The 14,661-nt window shown below is 33.7% G+C and overlaps 1 protein-coding gene across 2 annotated transcripts in view; it reads right to left on the reverse strand.

Moving 5' to 3' along the window:
* LOC140150937 (putative sodium-coupled neutral amino acid transporter 11) overlaps positions 1–14,661 on the reverse strand; it is a 135,108-nt gene that overhangs the window by 41,833 nt on the left and 78,614 nt on the right. The gene's annotated exons all lie outside the window — the stretch shown is intronic.

Here is a 14,661-nt window from a genome sequence, read left to right on the forward strand (position 1 = left end):
GCTTACACGATAAGGCATGGAAATGATTGCATATCCGTCACTTTTCACTGAAAATTCTTTTGGGAGGCGTCTATTAGAAGGCAAGCGTCTATTGCACACAAGACGGTAAGTCCATTTAGTATGACTATAATAATTCTATTGACTAGCACATTATGACACAATGTGAAAATAATAATTACATGTCATATATGAGCCCACTCCCCCATAGTTTCAAACACTACAAAACAAGCTATAGCTAGCTAACACTGCACACTTCCTTAAGTGCTCAAATACCCCAGGAGAACTTCAATATTGTACCTGAAAACGGATGTACACTTGAACACGTAATCCGAGGAGAAACAGTGCCCAACACTTCTAACTGAATGAATTCTATTTTAAACAGATTGCAGGAGGCAAAATCTCTTTATGGACACAGCTTTCTGCAGTTTAGATTGTTTTGAACATTTCTAAATTCCTCACAATAATCGATTTTAAGTGTTGCCTAAGGGAGATTTTATGAAATTGTAAGGTGCAATGCAAGTCCTGCTTTATAGAAAATACTGTTTTGTGGTTTTATTTTTGTGATCAACTTCGGAACCCAATCAAATGAAATTTTAAATTCATAATTAGGGCAAACACAAAACATTTTACAGAAATTGTAAAAATGTCCAGTTATATAAAAGGGTATACTTCTTAACATTTTTGGAAAATTGCTGCAAAACATTCTAACATAAGGTTATTCTTAAAAGGGTTGACAATTATACACTAAGCCAAAAAAGAAACTTACAATTTTTCACAATGTCATTTCTTAATATCCTTTCCATCAAAATTAACAAAAATTACACACAGGATTGCCTCAATACTCTACTCTAAACATATGTCAGTAACCAAGCAAAATGCCCTGACATGGAACAGCTTCCCGGACCACATTCACAGGCAAATAATTGGCACCCAGCAAAGGAAATCTGTGAGAATGCGTACAAGATCCATACACATCAGGTGACAATTTCCAAAGAGTAAGTGGAATAGTGTGGAAATGGGCTGCTTCTGCTTTTCACACACTTTCTTCAAGAAACAGGTCTTGTTCCACACTATTCCACTTCCTTACAGATTTCTTGTGCTGGGTGCCAATTAGAGTACACATTAATATATTCCCAAATATACTGCAATGTTATGCTCTTGATCACTTTATGACAATAATTTGCATAATTACCCGCATATTTGTAACTTAATAAAACTTAAGTACACTGACTAACATACATAGAGTACACATTAATACATTCCCAAATATACTACTTAACTGCAATGTTATGCTTTTGATCACTTTATGACAATAATTTGCATAATTACCCGCATATTCAAATGTATTCAAATGTGCATTGTAATGTATCTATGTACATAATGATTTGCAACGATGATAAAACCTGGCGGAATCAATTCACAAGCTTTTATGCCAATAATTTGCATTTTTCTAACTTCATAAAACTATACGAACCAATTCAGATGTGCAGTTACGTAACCACCCTAAATATTTTGGATTATTCCCTTTTATTGGTATCATTATCAGTTGCTCTTGTGCAAAGATTGATGAATAAATATGTTTAAATGCATGCTTGAACCATATTTTGTACTTTGTTATCAAAATTACAAAAAATGACTTAGGCAATTAGCGTAGCAGGCTGACGATATGGAGATCAATATAGAGATATTTTGCTCAATAACGCTGTTTTCCCCCATGAAATCGGACATTTCTAAGCGAAGATATTGAGTTCGTAAGTTATGGTATTATAAAATTGGAATATCGGCCTTTGAAAATATTATTGACAATGTTGGGAATAGCAGATGCTAGTTATATTCCGGTCTGAAACTATCAGACAACATTAATAACATCACAAATTCGCAACAAACCCAAATTGTGAAAAAATCAACCCCGGGCAGATTTTTGGCTATTTCTCCATTTACAATCCTGCCCAAAAGTGTCTGCTTTTGACATGACACGTCACAGATAAAGATGTTATTTCCACCATGCTATAGATATACTTTTGAGAACAACTCCAATTAGCCATGTTAATTGAAAACTAAATGCAACTAATTGGACAGCTTTGCTTTAATATCAAGTTCTGATACATATGTCACTCTTTATTGTGTTTAACATTCAGGCTATTACCCTAAAGATACTAACCCTGGGACACTAACAATTCTGCTTATTTATTTTCTTCTTGTTTACACAACAAGGAAAAGAAAAGAAAGCATATGTTATCTTACTTCAATGCATATAGGAGACGAGCAAACCCCAAGACATGTCACCTATTTTCACAACAGCAAAAGCTTTTCTTGTCGAGTCCATGTTTTATTAATAAGTTTCTTGAATTTAAACAAATTGACTCAACTTGTCTCACCTGGTAAATATGCATTACATGTACCGACTGCATAATTGTGTACTGTGTAACTGTTGCATTGACATGTCCCTAAGGAGGCAGAATTTGATATGTTCAATATTACAGCAGCTAGCACAATAATGTTAAGTGAAATTGTAGAGACAATTTGAATAGATTATAGTCAATTTCCCCCCAACTTCTACCCCAATCAATTACACTGAGACCTGTCATTTTGCAGCTAGTGGTACTGAATATTGATTAGAAAGAGGGGGAGGAATAAGGGTTAGGAAATTGTCTTGTTTTGACATCGAAAACGGAACATGTATTCTGTAAAAAATAGAATTTTCATTTTAAATTCATTTTCACACTTATTGAAATCTTCTCAACCTGGGCAAAATGAAACAAGACTATTGATAAGGTGTATTTAGCACGCAATGTCTATGAAAAAACTTAAAATTTAAAAGCCCATTCACTGATTTGCTCATCCGGACGATCATAAAAGTCATCAAAATTCAGATTTTGGTACCTTTGTCATTCTCATGGATGTGCTAACATAGTCTGCTAGTGATTCGGCCGAAAGCTGTGTATTTAAGACAAATAAAGGCATTTTACATGAATTTGTATGCTGACAGTATATTAATTAGCTACTGTATTTGAATGGGGCTTCAACTTCATCAATGCTGCTGTTTTCTTCGTTATTTGCCAAAATTTTCATTTCAAAAATACCAAATGACAATTTGAATGACTTATCCTTCACTTTTAAGCAATTTATAAACAATATTTTAATTTTTTACACTTTCGCAGGAATCACTGAATGGGACTTTAACAAACATATTTGGAATTGCTTTGATGCAGAAAAAAAAACTTTCATAAATTGCCTCTACAGTAATTTGCTTCTAAACAGAACATATTGTGTTATGGAGACCAAAAAATAAATCCTGTTTACAGACTTTTTCAGTAGAGCCGATTAATCAGGATATTTTCCCTGGAAGAGGCTTAATGATTCTAAAAAATATCCCGAAAAGCTTGAAAATCTGGCCACAAAAATCAATTTTTATAAACATATTTTGAAATGATATTCTTTCAATGCACTTCAGAAAAAAAAACCTGTTTTTAATTGCATACAGCTAAACAAAATCCCTAAAATGCAAAAAGCTGGTCAATCAGGCCGGTATACCAGGGTGTTTTTTTTTTTGTTTTTTGTTTTTTGTTTGTTTTTTGTCCCTTAAGGTAGGAAACTTCGGTTCCCACACGCCGGCAAGGAAAAATTATAAAAAATATTCCGCCTCCTTGTGTACACCTCTTGATTTTTATGAGTAAACTACACACCCCAATGCTTGAAACCACAAAATATTTGAGTTGCTAATTTGCATTAATTAATGAATATCAATTAATTAGTTCAACCTTAATTTTACGACTAATAATTATTGCTAGCAAAAACTTGAACTCTGATTCCAACTTTTACTATCGGAAAAATTGTAAATAAATATTATCTAAAATCTCTCGCCAGCTTTTTCGCCTAAGTCCATTAATTACGTAATAGCATGTGTTTCTAGTCTGTGAAAATATTGATGTCGTTAAAATTTATTTCTGCTTAAAGAAGCTGAAAAGTAACAAAAGCTGGCGAGAGAATTTAGGTAATCTTGTTGTGTTTAACTTAAAAAATAAAAAAAATGTCTACATTAAGTCAATTTTTGTGACAATAATTCTGAAAATCCCTATTTTAGGCATTTTTACAGAAAACACTTTTGAGTGTGTAAGTGTCCAAATATTACGTAGCAGATGGCAAATTTCATTCATAAAGAAAGATCTATTTACAACAATCAATCTTTGCTACTTCAAAAGTCTCTGACCAAACACTAATACTTTCACTGGGTGGGAAAACACTATTCAGATAAATCCTTCAAAAGGTAAACAAAACTTTTTTCCACTAAACAGGGAGTCTTGTTGTCGTAATTTTGCTGGCTGCCGTGGTCTTTTTTGCTTGCTCGCGACGTGTGTTAACAGTGTTATCGCAATTGGAAAAAAAATTTTAGGCGATGCCCGGCGCTGCATGGGCTCCTTTGGTTGTAGTTTGTACAGTGTTTAATGGAACAGGTCCATGGCGAAATCATGAAATTTACCCGACACGTAAAACCCAATAATAATGGTTCAGTTTCAGAAACATGCATATCTACACTTTATTTATGACTTTGAGGTATTGGATATTTACCAAATTGACTGGTAAGTTAATTGTGCACGAAAACTAGTGAAAACCTGGGAGCCAAAATAGCTCCGTATAAGCGGTGTACGTGTGTGTATGAGTGTAGCGAATGCTCACAGCTGAATTCCCGGTGACAATTTCAAGAGCCCGGGGAGCCGCTGTGCACGAGTGTGTTGAATTTTGTCGCTCGCTAAATGTTATAAAGCACTGAGAATTTCATATATTCTTACTGTACAACTCATAGCATTCTAAAAATTTCCCAGAAAAATCAGACAAAAATGTTCAATGAAACAATGCTACGCAATGTTATTATTTTATTCATGAATACATGCACGATACTATTGTGATTTGTGCAATATCAATGAGACGGCTAAGTTAGTGAAAATTGACATTTCGTTTTTTGCGGATTCTGAACGATTTAAATGATGCCCCGATCTGTAATTTGGGGAAGATATTTATTACAGGATAGGGTACAATTAAGGAAATTTTGAGGGGATTCGGTGCATGACACGATAGCCGACGATCCGACCTTAAAGGAGGATTTCATGATCCTAGCATCCTCTTTTTATGACATTTTTCAATTGATATCCAAGAAAAAAGCTTATTCCCAAAATTCCAGTTGATTCCGATTTTGCGTTTGCGAGTTATGCATGATTATGTGTATTACACTGCTCCATACTAAGCCACTGTTGTAATTTCGTTTTGGTATACCAGAACGAAATTCAAATTTGACAATATTTTTGCTAAACGAATTAATCTCCAAGAAATTTTTGGTACATAAGCAAGAGGTTTCCAGTGGTATAAAAAATTTCCACTTTTTTTGAGAAAAGTGGGGGGATGAGGCTGTGGATCACGAAATGCCCTTTTAAGTGATGGTTTTCTACTTTTCTTTCCACTACAAATTTCTTTCTATGCATTTATTCAGAATTCCAACCATCCTCTGAAAGATGCCATTTATTAAAAACAAGAGAAAAACTCAACAAACAATGCTGCTTTTCTGACAAAACCACTCTTTTATTATGTCATAAAATGGCAAACATAAAAGGAGAGAATATATCTAATAAATGATAGTAAAGTCAGTGCTCCAATGTTTGACTACCCATTCAAATGGGGAGTCTAATTTCCAGTGTTCGTGATGTCCTCTGCAATTCAGGGTACCGTATAACTGGAATTTTTTGCAGAGATTTAATTCACAGTTTTTCATGGTCAAACAAGTAGCCGCGAATTTTTAACCCTGCAAAAATATTTATTACACATGGTGCTTAGTGTAAATATATTTGGAAACACAAATTAAACACCCAATAATCTGTCCAGAATTGATAAAATTGTGAAAAATTAAACCAACGAAAATATCCCACTATACAGCACTTTTAATGTCAGATTATTAACTGACATCACTGCTTTGCATAGAGACACAATTCTACAGAAACTTTAAAGGAAATGAAAAATATAGAGATGAAACTTAATTATTTTTGACTTTCTATATGTTAGCAAGGAAAGTTCTTCTGTGTTGGTAATCAAATATATGAAAGATTGGACTTTTTTATTCACAACACATACAGTTGCTTAACTGAACTTTTTGGTTTACTACGTTACAACCTTTGTCAGAAGAATGATCCAGTTCATAATCGACTTGAAGACTTTTGACTTGTGACATCAGAATTGGATCGTAGACTTTGATTTTGTAAATACATAATAATGATATCACAAATTATTCTATACTTTCATAGAACAAAAGTTCAATCCTTCATATACTTTCTATATGGACAGGTCCGGATTTGATAAATGTGGAGTGTTGCAGGCATTTCGTGTTCAAAGTAAATAAACAAGTTTTTGTTGTTGATAATTTGAGGGTGCTAAATTCGGTAAGCAATTTAGTAAGCAACATAAGGATACGGTATGTTTTAAACATTTACCAAAAGCTATCAAACTAAGCACAAAACTACCATCCCATACATACATACATACATACATATACGAATTTATATTGCGCCTTATCATCAAATATCAAGGCGCATTACAAAAGACTTAAACTACAAAAGACTTACGCTACAAAAAACATGGAATATAAACAAAAACAATATTATGCAATAGGAAATAAATGTGATTTGAGGAGTTCTTTGAACCGGTTTAGGGTGGGGGCCTCACGGATATGCTGTGGAAGAGTATTCCATATCCGTGGGCCAGCAACATGGAAAGCCTGATCCCCTAGGCAGCGGTTTGTATGTGGAATGTGGATCAGATCACTCTTTTCTTCCAAAAATGAACACATTTTATAGCCTATAACAACAATAACTGTTACAATGCATAACATTTCAGCAATTTTAAGGATTAATATATCTTTAAAAACAAGAAAAATATATTGTAACCTATGTTAGATTTATAAAAATAAAATACAAGATTCAATTGAGACAAAATGCACCCACACTATACAGTTCATCCCATTCATGCCAGCTACTGTGTGCGGTAGATAGATCTGGTTCAGAAAACCAAATTTAGCAAGCTTCACTGACAACACAGTATTGAATTAAAATATCATCTTGCATGTTTCTTTACTGAAATGCTATAAGGCAAAATTATGATTGGCAGCCATGTTGTCTACACACAGTATAGTATGCTAATTCAATGTATAAGACACATCCGGATGTGCACATATATCCTCCATTATGTCTTTGAGTGGGCAACGCTTTTTGTCAGACTCCATGTATATAGAGTGAAATTTAGGAAATCATTTCTCTTTATAGTATGCTATTTGTATTATTCATATGGTGAACATTTTCCACTTCATTCGTTTGTGCACTTTTCTCCTCGAATGAGCTGCATTTAAAAAAGGAGTATTACTGCTTTAGTAGTCATTATACACTTTTCACTAAAGCTAAAAATATCATTATTTTTTCTCTAAAAATGGTAGCTGACTAGTTCATAATCAACAACCTGTTAAAAATAAATTGCGTAAATATATTCATATTACTCTCTTCAAACTGTGGAGGAAACTTGTGTCAAAATGTATATTGATCAAACACTGAAGATTTCTATTCAGTAAGACAGTATAAAGTGCTGCTTGTCCTTAAAATGTACCTTAAATAATGCTCCCTAAAACATTGAACACTTGGTTTGAACTTGTATATTTTGTGAATTGATATACATGAACAGGTAAATAAATTGGTAACTTTTTGGTTTCTGGATGACTACATTTATTTATTTATTCTATAAATTCCTTTGAAATGCGCGTTGCTTACCCAAATATTAAACTATTGGTGTAGGTTGGAGAGGCTGGAGTATAAGCATTACTATACATTGAGTGGTGAGGCTTTTTGAAGACCAACATTTACATATTTTCACATGTTTTTACAGATCTCTAAAAATGTGTCAATTTAACAAAAATGATATATTTAATAAAATGATTTATAAAAAATCAAATTAAATCTCCCTATAATGCATTGAAATAAACAATGAAATTCTAAAACATCATGGAAGCTTTGTGCCAGTCATTATCAATCAGTAAATATCACAACCCAAGATGAAATCGACAAGGAAAATCTCATATAAGCAAATAATAATTTTCACAATTTCACAGCAAGCAGTCATTTCATAAACACCTTAAAATGTCTAGAAATTCAATTGATACAAGTTTAAGTTCACCCCTGTAGGTCATGATATCAACACAAATGTATCTAAAAATATATCACATATGATACTATAAAAAAAAAAAACCTGTTTAGATGATATTCCAGAGCCAGTGTTGCCATGATTTTTCCTGGCTACTATGTATGGAATACCATCACAAGGTACCTACTTATATTGGCATCTGAACATATATTTACTTTGTTGTTTTACATCTTAGGGAATAAAGTTGGAAGAAGAATATTGACATATGAGATGTGATCAAGATATGAGTCTTCAATAAAGTTTTCATGTTAAATACAAAATGTGAAAACCATGACCTACCCTCTCTGAGCTGTTCTAGATGCACCTGTGAAGGTAGCATCACATGAATTGCAATCTTTAGTAGAGAGCATCACATTAAGTGCTAAATTTAGTAGATCACATCATATTAATTGCTATCTTATGTAGATAGCATCACATTAATTGCTATCTTATGTAGATAACATCACATTAATTGCTATAGCATACATTAATTGCTATATTTAGTTTAAAACTTTACACTGGTTTCTATCTTTGGTAGATATCATCACATTGGTTGCTACCTTTAGTAGATATCATCACATTAATGACTATCTTCAGTAGATAGCATCACATTAATTACTATCTTCAGTGGATAGCATCACATTAATTGCTATCTTCAGTAGATAGCATCACATTAATTACTATCTTCAGTGGATAGCATCACATTAATTGCTATCTTCAGTAGATAGCATCACATTAATTGCTATCTTCAGTAGATAGCATCACATTAATTACTATCTTCAGTGGATAGCATCACATTAATTACTATCTTCAGTGGATATAGCATCACATTAATTACTATCTTCAGTGGATAGCATCACATTAATTGCTATCTTCAGTGGATAGCATCACATTAATTACTATCTTCAGTGGATAGCATCACATTAATTGCTATCTTCAGTGGATAGCATCACATTAATTACTATCTTCAGTGGATAGCATCACATTAATTACTATCTTCAGTGGATAGCATCACATTAATTACTATCTTCAGTGGATAGCATCACATTAATTGCTATCTTCAGTGGATAGCATCACATTAATGACTATCTTCAGTAGATAGCATCACATTAATTACTATCTTCAGTAGATAGCATCACATTAATTGCTATCTTCAGTAGATAGCATTGATCACTCAGTTACTGAATATTTCGCGATCAGAGGGGAGGGGCAGTCTCAGTATCACCTGTGGTGATCAGAGGGTTTCTTTGTGCCCTTATCACTAGATTCATACGCCTATGCTAGACTGGTCAAATCATGAGGACTCTGATTAAGAGCTAATCATATTCTTGAAGTCTCAATGAATTCAACTATTGCACTCTCACTTCTACAGTTTTTGTAGCTCTAGAGGGTACACCACTCCTGTTATACACCCTCTGCTTATTTTGGGAACGGTGCATACTCACAGAATAAAGCGCAGCTCGTGGGTGGTGTACATGCATTAATGTATAACCTAGAACTCAAAATTTAAAAGAAAAAAGATCAGCAATGCATTCAAGCTAAGAATCACCTGACCAACTTGACAGTAAATAGTTTCTAAATAAAATTTTTCATAACATTCACAGAGAAAAGCAAAGAGTTTGTCAAGATCACTGAACATAACCATCTTCGCAAAGCTCTGCATAACTGTGGTTACAAAGACTGGGCTATTAACACCTTGAACAAAGATAAGAAACAACGCACTGCCAAGAGTTAGTACCAGACAGGCAAAACAACCAGTATTTTCATTCTGCATAATAAATTACTACAGAAATATTTTTATGATTTCCATAAAAGTAATTTTCATGGAAATCTATTCTTCTGTTTGTGTATGGTCCAACACCTGTCACTTGATGATTTTCCTATGGTGTTGCCCATAACCACCTGAAAAGTTTAAAACACAAATTATTTCATTTTGTTGTTACTTACTTCCAAAGTAGCAAATTGACAGGGATGCAGATGAGTGTATAACCCAAAGTAGCCAACAGTTTTGGTGCTGCAAAATAATTTTCAAGAAGAGCCCAAATGTATGGTTTAGGCTGAGATATGGCAACATGTTTGTACCTGAAGGTAATATGCTAATATTTAAGCAGTAAGTATCAGTGTGCCTTCCTAATCTTGTTAGCTTCACTTGTAACCCAGGGCCAAGTCCTGACCTAGTGCTAGAGCTACATCAGACATATTAAACCATATACATGTTCACACAGTCACTTCCACTCTGAGATAGCTGGGCTTGAGTTAATTAGAACTATTTTCATTAATCAAAAGTTTAATTGAGTTCAACTATGGTTGATACAAGCTGTATATTTCGACTTGTGAACTGATTTCTGAGCTTATTCAGATAACACCGATTAGCTCTTATTGCACGCTACTGCATTTGGCTATACCCTATGATGTTGAAACCTCCCACAGCCATCATCATGTATTACTACAATGGCAAAGTGCAGAATCAGTGAGTAAAACCAGTAATTTGGGTAATAGCAACACAGTAAGTTGAATTGCCAAACTAATTTCATAATTTTAAATGAATTTGACAAAAACAATGCTGCACTCCAAATGTTTTTTGTTATTTTGTACAAAATTGGATCTAACTTTGGTTTAACAAAATTCAAATTTGGAGAGAACCGGAAGATTGATTCTCACAAAATAGATCAAATGTTTACACCAATTGTGTCATATTGACTGGCTGGCATCAGATCACCTGTGTAGGTGAAGTAAAACTGCACCCACACATTATAATTTATATAAATAAGAGCCACTTGATTCTTATTTAATTTGTAATTTGCTTGCAGGTTTCATATCCAATTCTTGTAAATTCCTACAAATTTGAAACCCTGGTCCCTCTACAGCTGATGCACACATAGCCATTTAAACAACTTACACCCAACTTGACTTCACCAAAAGTCTCCATGTGAATATGACTCAAGATCTGAAGGCTAAGGATGCCATGTAACATATACAATAACAGTGAGAAAGCTTTACCATGCACAAATACTCATCAGGTATGGTACAGGTAAAATGTACAGAATATGTGTTGCAGTTGGTATAAACTGGGAAATTTGTGGTATAAATCTGAACAACTTTTGCTTAGCATCATAGAGAAAAAATGCATGCAAGCTCAAACCAAATCGCCTCTTTCTATTCAGAGAAGTTAAGCATTGATAAAATAAAATTTTGATGTAGCCTTTCTACTGAAGATAGATGTTTTGAGCCTTTTTTACTCTGAAAGTATAAGAAGTATGTATATCATGCTATCTTCAGTAGATAGCACTCATGCTATCTTCAGTAGATAGCATATATTCTTAGTTGCATGCTATTGTCAGCTGATATAATTCAAGGGATATTTTACAAAATGTGCATGCTTTTTTTTTTTTATATTAGTAGATAAACATGTGCAAGGTTCCCATTTTCAGAAGACAGCATAAGTAAATCATATGCTTTCTTTAATACGGGTTAACTAAATGCTGTGTCCTGAAGTCAGAACCACACCTGGTGAAAGCTTGACAACTGTTTTCAATCCAAGGGTGTATCCATTGAAACCTTGTTACTTGAAAATTCTAATTCTTTCTTCAATAAATAACATAAGAGTATTTCATGCTATCTTCAGTAGACAGCATACACAGTTCCCATGCTATCATCTCTAGGACGAAACATGTGCTAAGCTTCCAATGTGTTTTCAATCAATATTGTACATGGATTGTATGCTATCTTCAATAGATAGTATGCTATCTTCAATAGATAGTATGCTATCTTCAATAGATAGTATGCTATCTTCAATAGATAGTATGCTATCTTCAATAGATAGTATGCTATCTTCAATAGATAGTATGCTATCTTCAATAGATAGTATGCTATCTTCAATAGATAGTATGCTATCTTCAATAGATAGTATGCTATCTTCAATAGATAGTATGCTATCTTCAATAGATAGTATGCTATCTTCAATAGATAGTATGCTATCTTCAATAGATAGTATGCTATCTTCAATAGATAGTATGCTATCTTCAATAGATAGTATGCTATCTTCAATAGATAGTATGCTATCTTCAATAGATAGTATGCTATCTTCAATAGATAGTATGCTATCTTCAATAGATAGTATGCTATCTTCAATAGATAGTATGCTATCTTCAATAGATAGTATGCTATCTTCAATAGATAGTATGCTATCTTCAATAGATAGTATGCTATCTTCAATAGATAATATGCTATCTTCAATAGATAGTATGCTATCTTCAATAGATAGTATGCTATCTTCAATAGATAGTATGCTATCTTCAATAGATAGTATGTTATCTTCAATAGATAGGATGATATCTTCAATAGATAGTATGCTATCTTTAATAGATAGGATGATATCTTCAATAGATAGTATGCTATCTTCAATAGATATGATATCTTCAATAGATAGTATGCTATCTTCAATAGATAGGATGATATCTTCAATAGATAGTATGCTATCTTCAATAGATAGGATGATATCTTCAATAGATAGGATGATATCTTCAATAGATAGGATAAAAGCTTTATGTGCTATCTACAGTATTGAGTAGGAATTCTCCAGAAAGGGGTTTCACCCAACATCACAGGCTGCACGGACCGCATTTAAAGTCCCAGTGAAATTTCAAGCTCCTTTGCTAAAAAGACAAAGTAGGCTTATGGCACAATTGACCTACAAGTCACCATTAGGAGTAGGCATTTCAATGATGTTTTTGACATATTACACTCACTTCCCTTGATCATGTCACATATACGATTTTGATACCGTTATTAGAATTCCTTCAATCCCACCTTCAATATATATAGTAAATTTGACACCCTTTATTGGACTTTCAGTGACACAGTGTGAATATATAATACTCTTTTTAATATGGTCCCCTTGTTAACCCTAGTACTACATTCTTTTGTACATGCAAGTATGCATACCAATTAAGACCTTCCAACCCAGGTATATGAGAAAAAATTTCAAAACCTACTTTAGTGAATACAAAGCATATAGGTGAAATGCATAGGCAGGTGTTTTTAATGAATAACCTTCTAATGCCCGCTCAATATCATTCACATTGGAGACTTTGTGCTCGGAGTGAAGACATCCTTTCTACGTACTATTGTTACTCTACACATTATTTTCGTATCAGTAAACATGTTCACCGCTAGATTTATTACATATTATGTTCCTGAAAAAATGTGTTGACTATTGTCTTCCATAACACAATATATTTCATTTTTTTTTAATTCCCTGCTCTCAGATAGCATGTATTTTTTGCATTTGCAAAAATAAATTGCCACAAAAAATAGCATGTTTAACAGTAACATTACTTGGCTCAGCGCTGTGCATGTACATGACAAGATGAGTTAAACATGACACCTTTTTCAGGTACGGCACAACTAAAGCGATATCACATCTTTACACCCACACAATAGCCTATCATGACTCCATCAAATCCCATGCTCATTCAAACAGCTAATGAAAACAAGAAGGAACAATTCATGTTACTGTTGTAAGCATTTTGTACTTTCAAAGTGTCTTATTTTTGCAGAGAAAACCAAGCAACTATGTACCAATGTCAGGTTTAACTCAATGTGATAATAACCAACAATCATTTTATGTTCATAACAGGGATGTAGTGTGATTCAATGTCCAACAGATTTTGTAAAAACCATAGCTACGTACTGGTGTGTAGCCGTACTTTTTTTTAAACATGTATATTAGTGTTAACATGCCCATTGCATCTTACCTATGAGTATATGACATGACAGTAGCATAGACAGCCCTTTTTAAACGGGTGAGCGCCCCCCAGGTTTCAAAAAAGAGAAGAGAAATTGGAGAAAAAGAGAAGAGAAACACCTGTGTGCATGTGATTTTGATGATTTTTGACCATTTCCTCTTAAAAAAGGCAAATTTGTTCCATTCAAGCTTCAATAGTTATATTTACGTTTCATGATCCTTTCTTAGCTCACCAAGAAATTTGTGCCCCCCACCCCGATTGCTGAAGTTCTGTATACGTGCATGCATGATGCTAAGTGGAGAGGAAACTGTACTACAATTGATCACTTTTGCACAGTCTTTTGGATGTTTTCATAAAGTAGTTCCATAAGACGATGAAAAAACCCTGTTCTACGTGCGGAAGGATTGACTTTCCAAGTAGGGTCGGTCAGTTGCATTTTTTTCTGAAGAGGCTAAATTAAATATTAACCATACAAATTAGAAAAAATTCTACAAATTGAAACATTTTTGCAAACACATTACTGCATGTATTTTAGAAACAACTCTCCAAAGAGCCAAATAATTAAACTCAGTTTAAAATGGTTTTGTGGTTACCCCTCCCCCCCTACACACACAGTACACAAACATACATCCCCCTGGTGGCTATTATAAGCCGTGTTCAGACGGGCTTAGGGGTAGTTCGTGTTAAGCTAACACGAAGCTACCTC

Source organism: Amphiura filiformis, chromosome 4 (assembly GCF_039555335.1).
Source record: "Amphiura filiformis chromosome 4, Afil_fr2py, whole genome shotgun sequence".
In the NCBI taxonomy this organism is placed as follows: Eukaryota; Metazoa; Echinodermata; class Ophiuroidea; order Amphilepidida; family Amphiuridae; genus Amphiura; species Amphiura filiformis.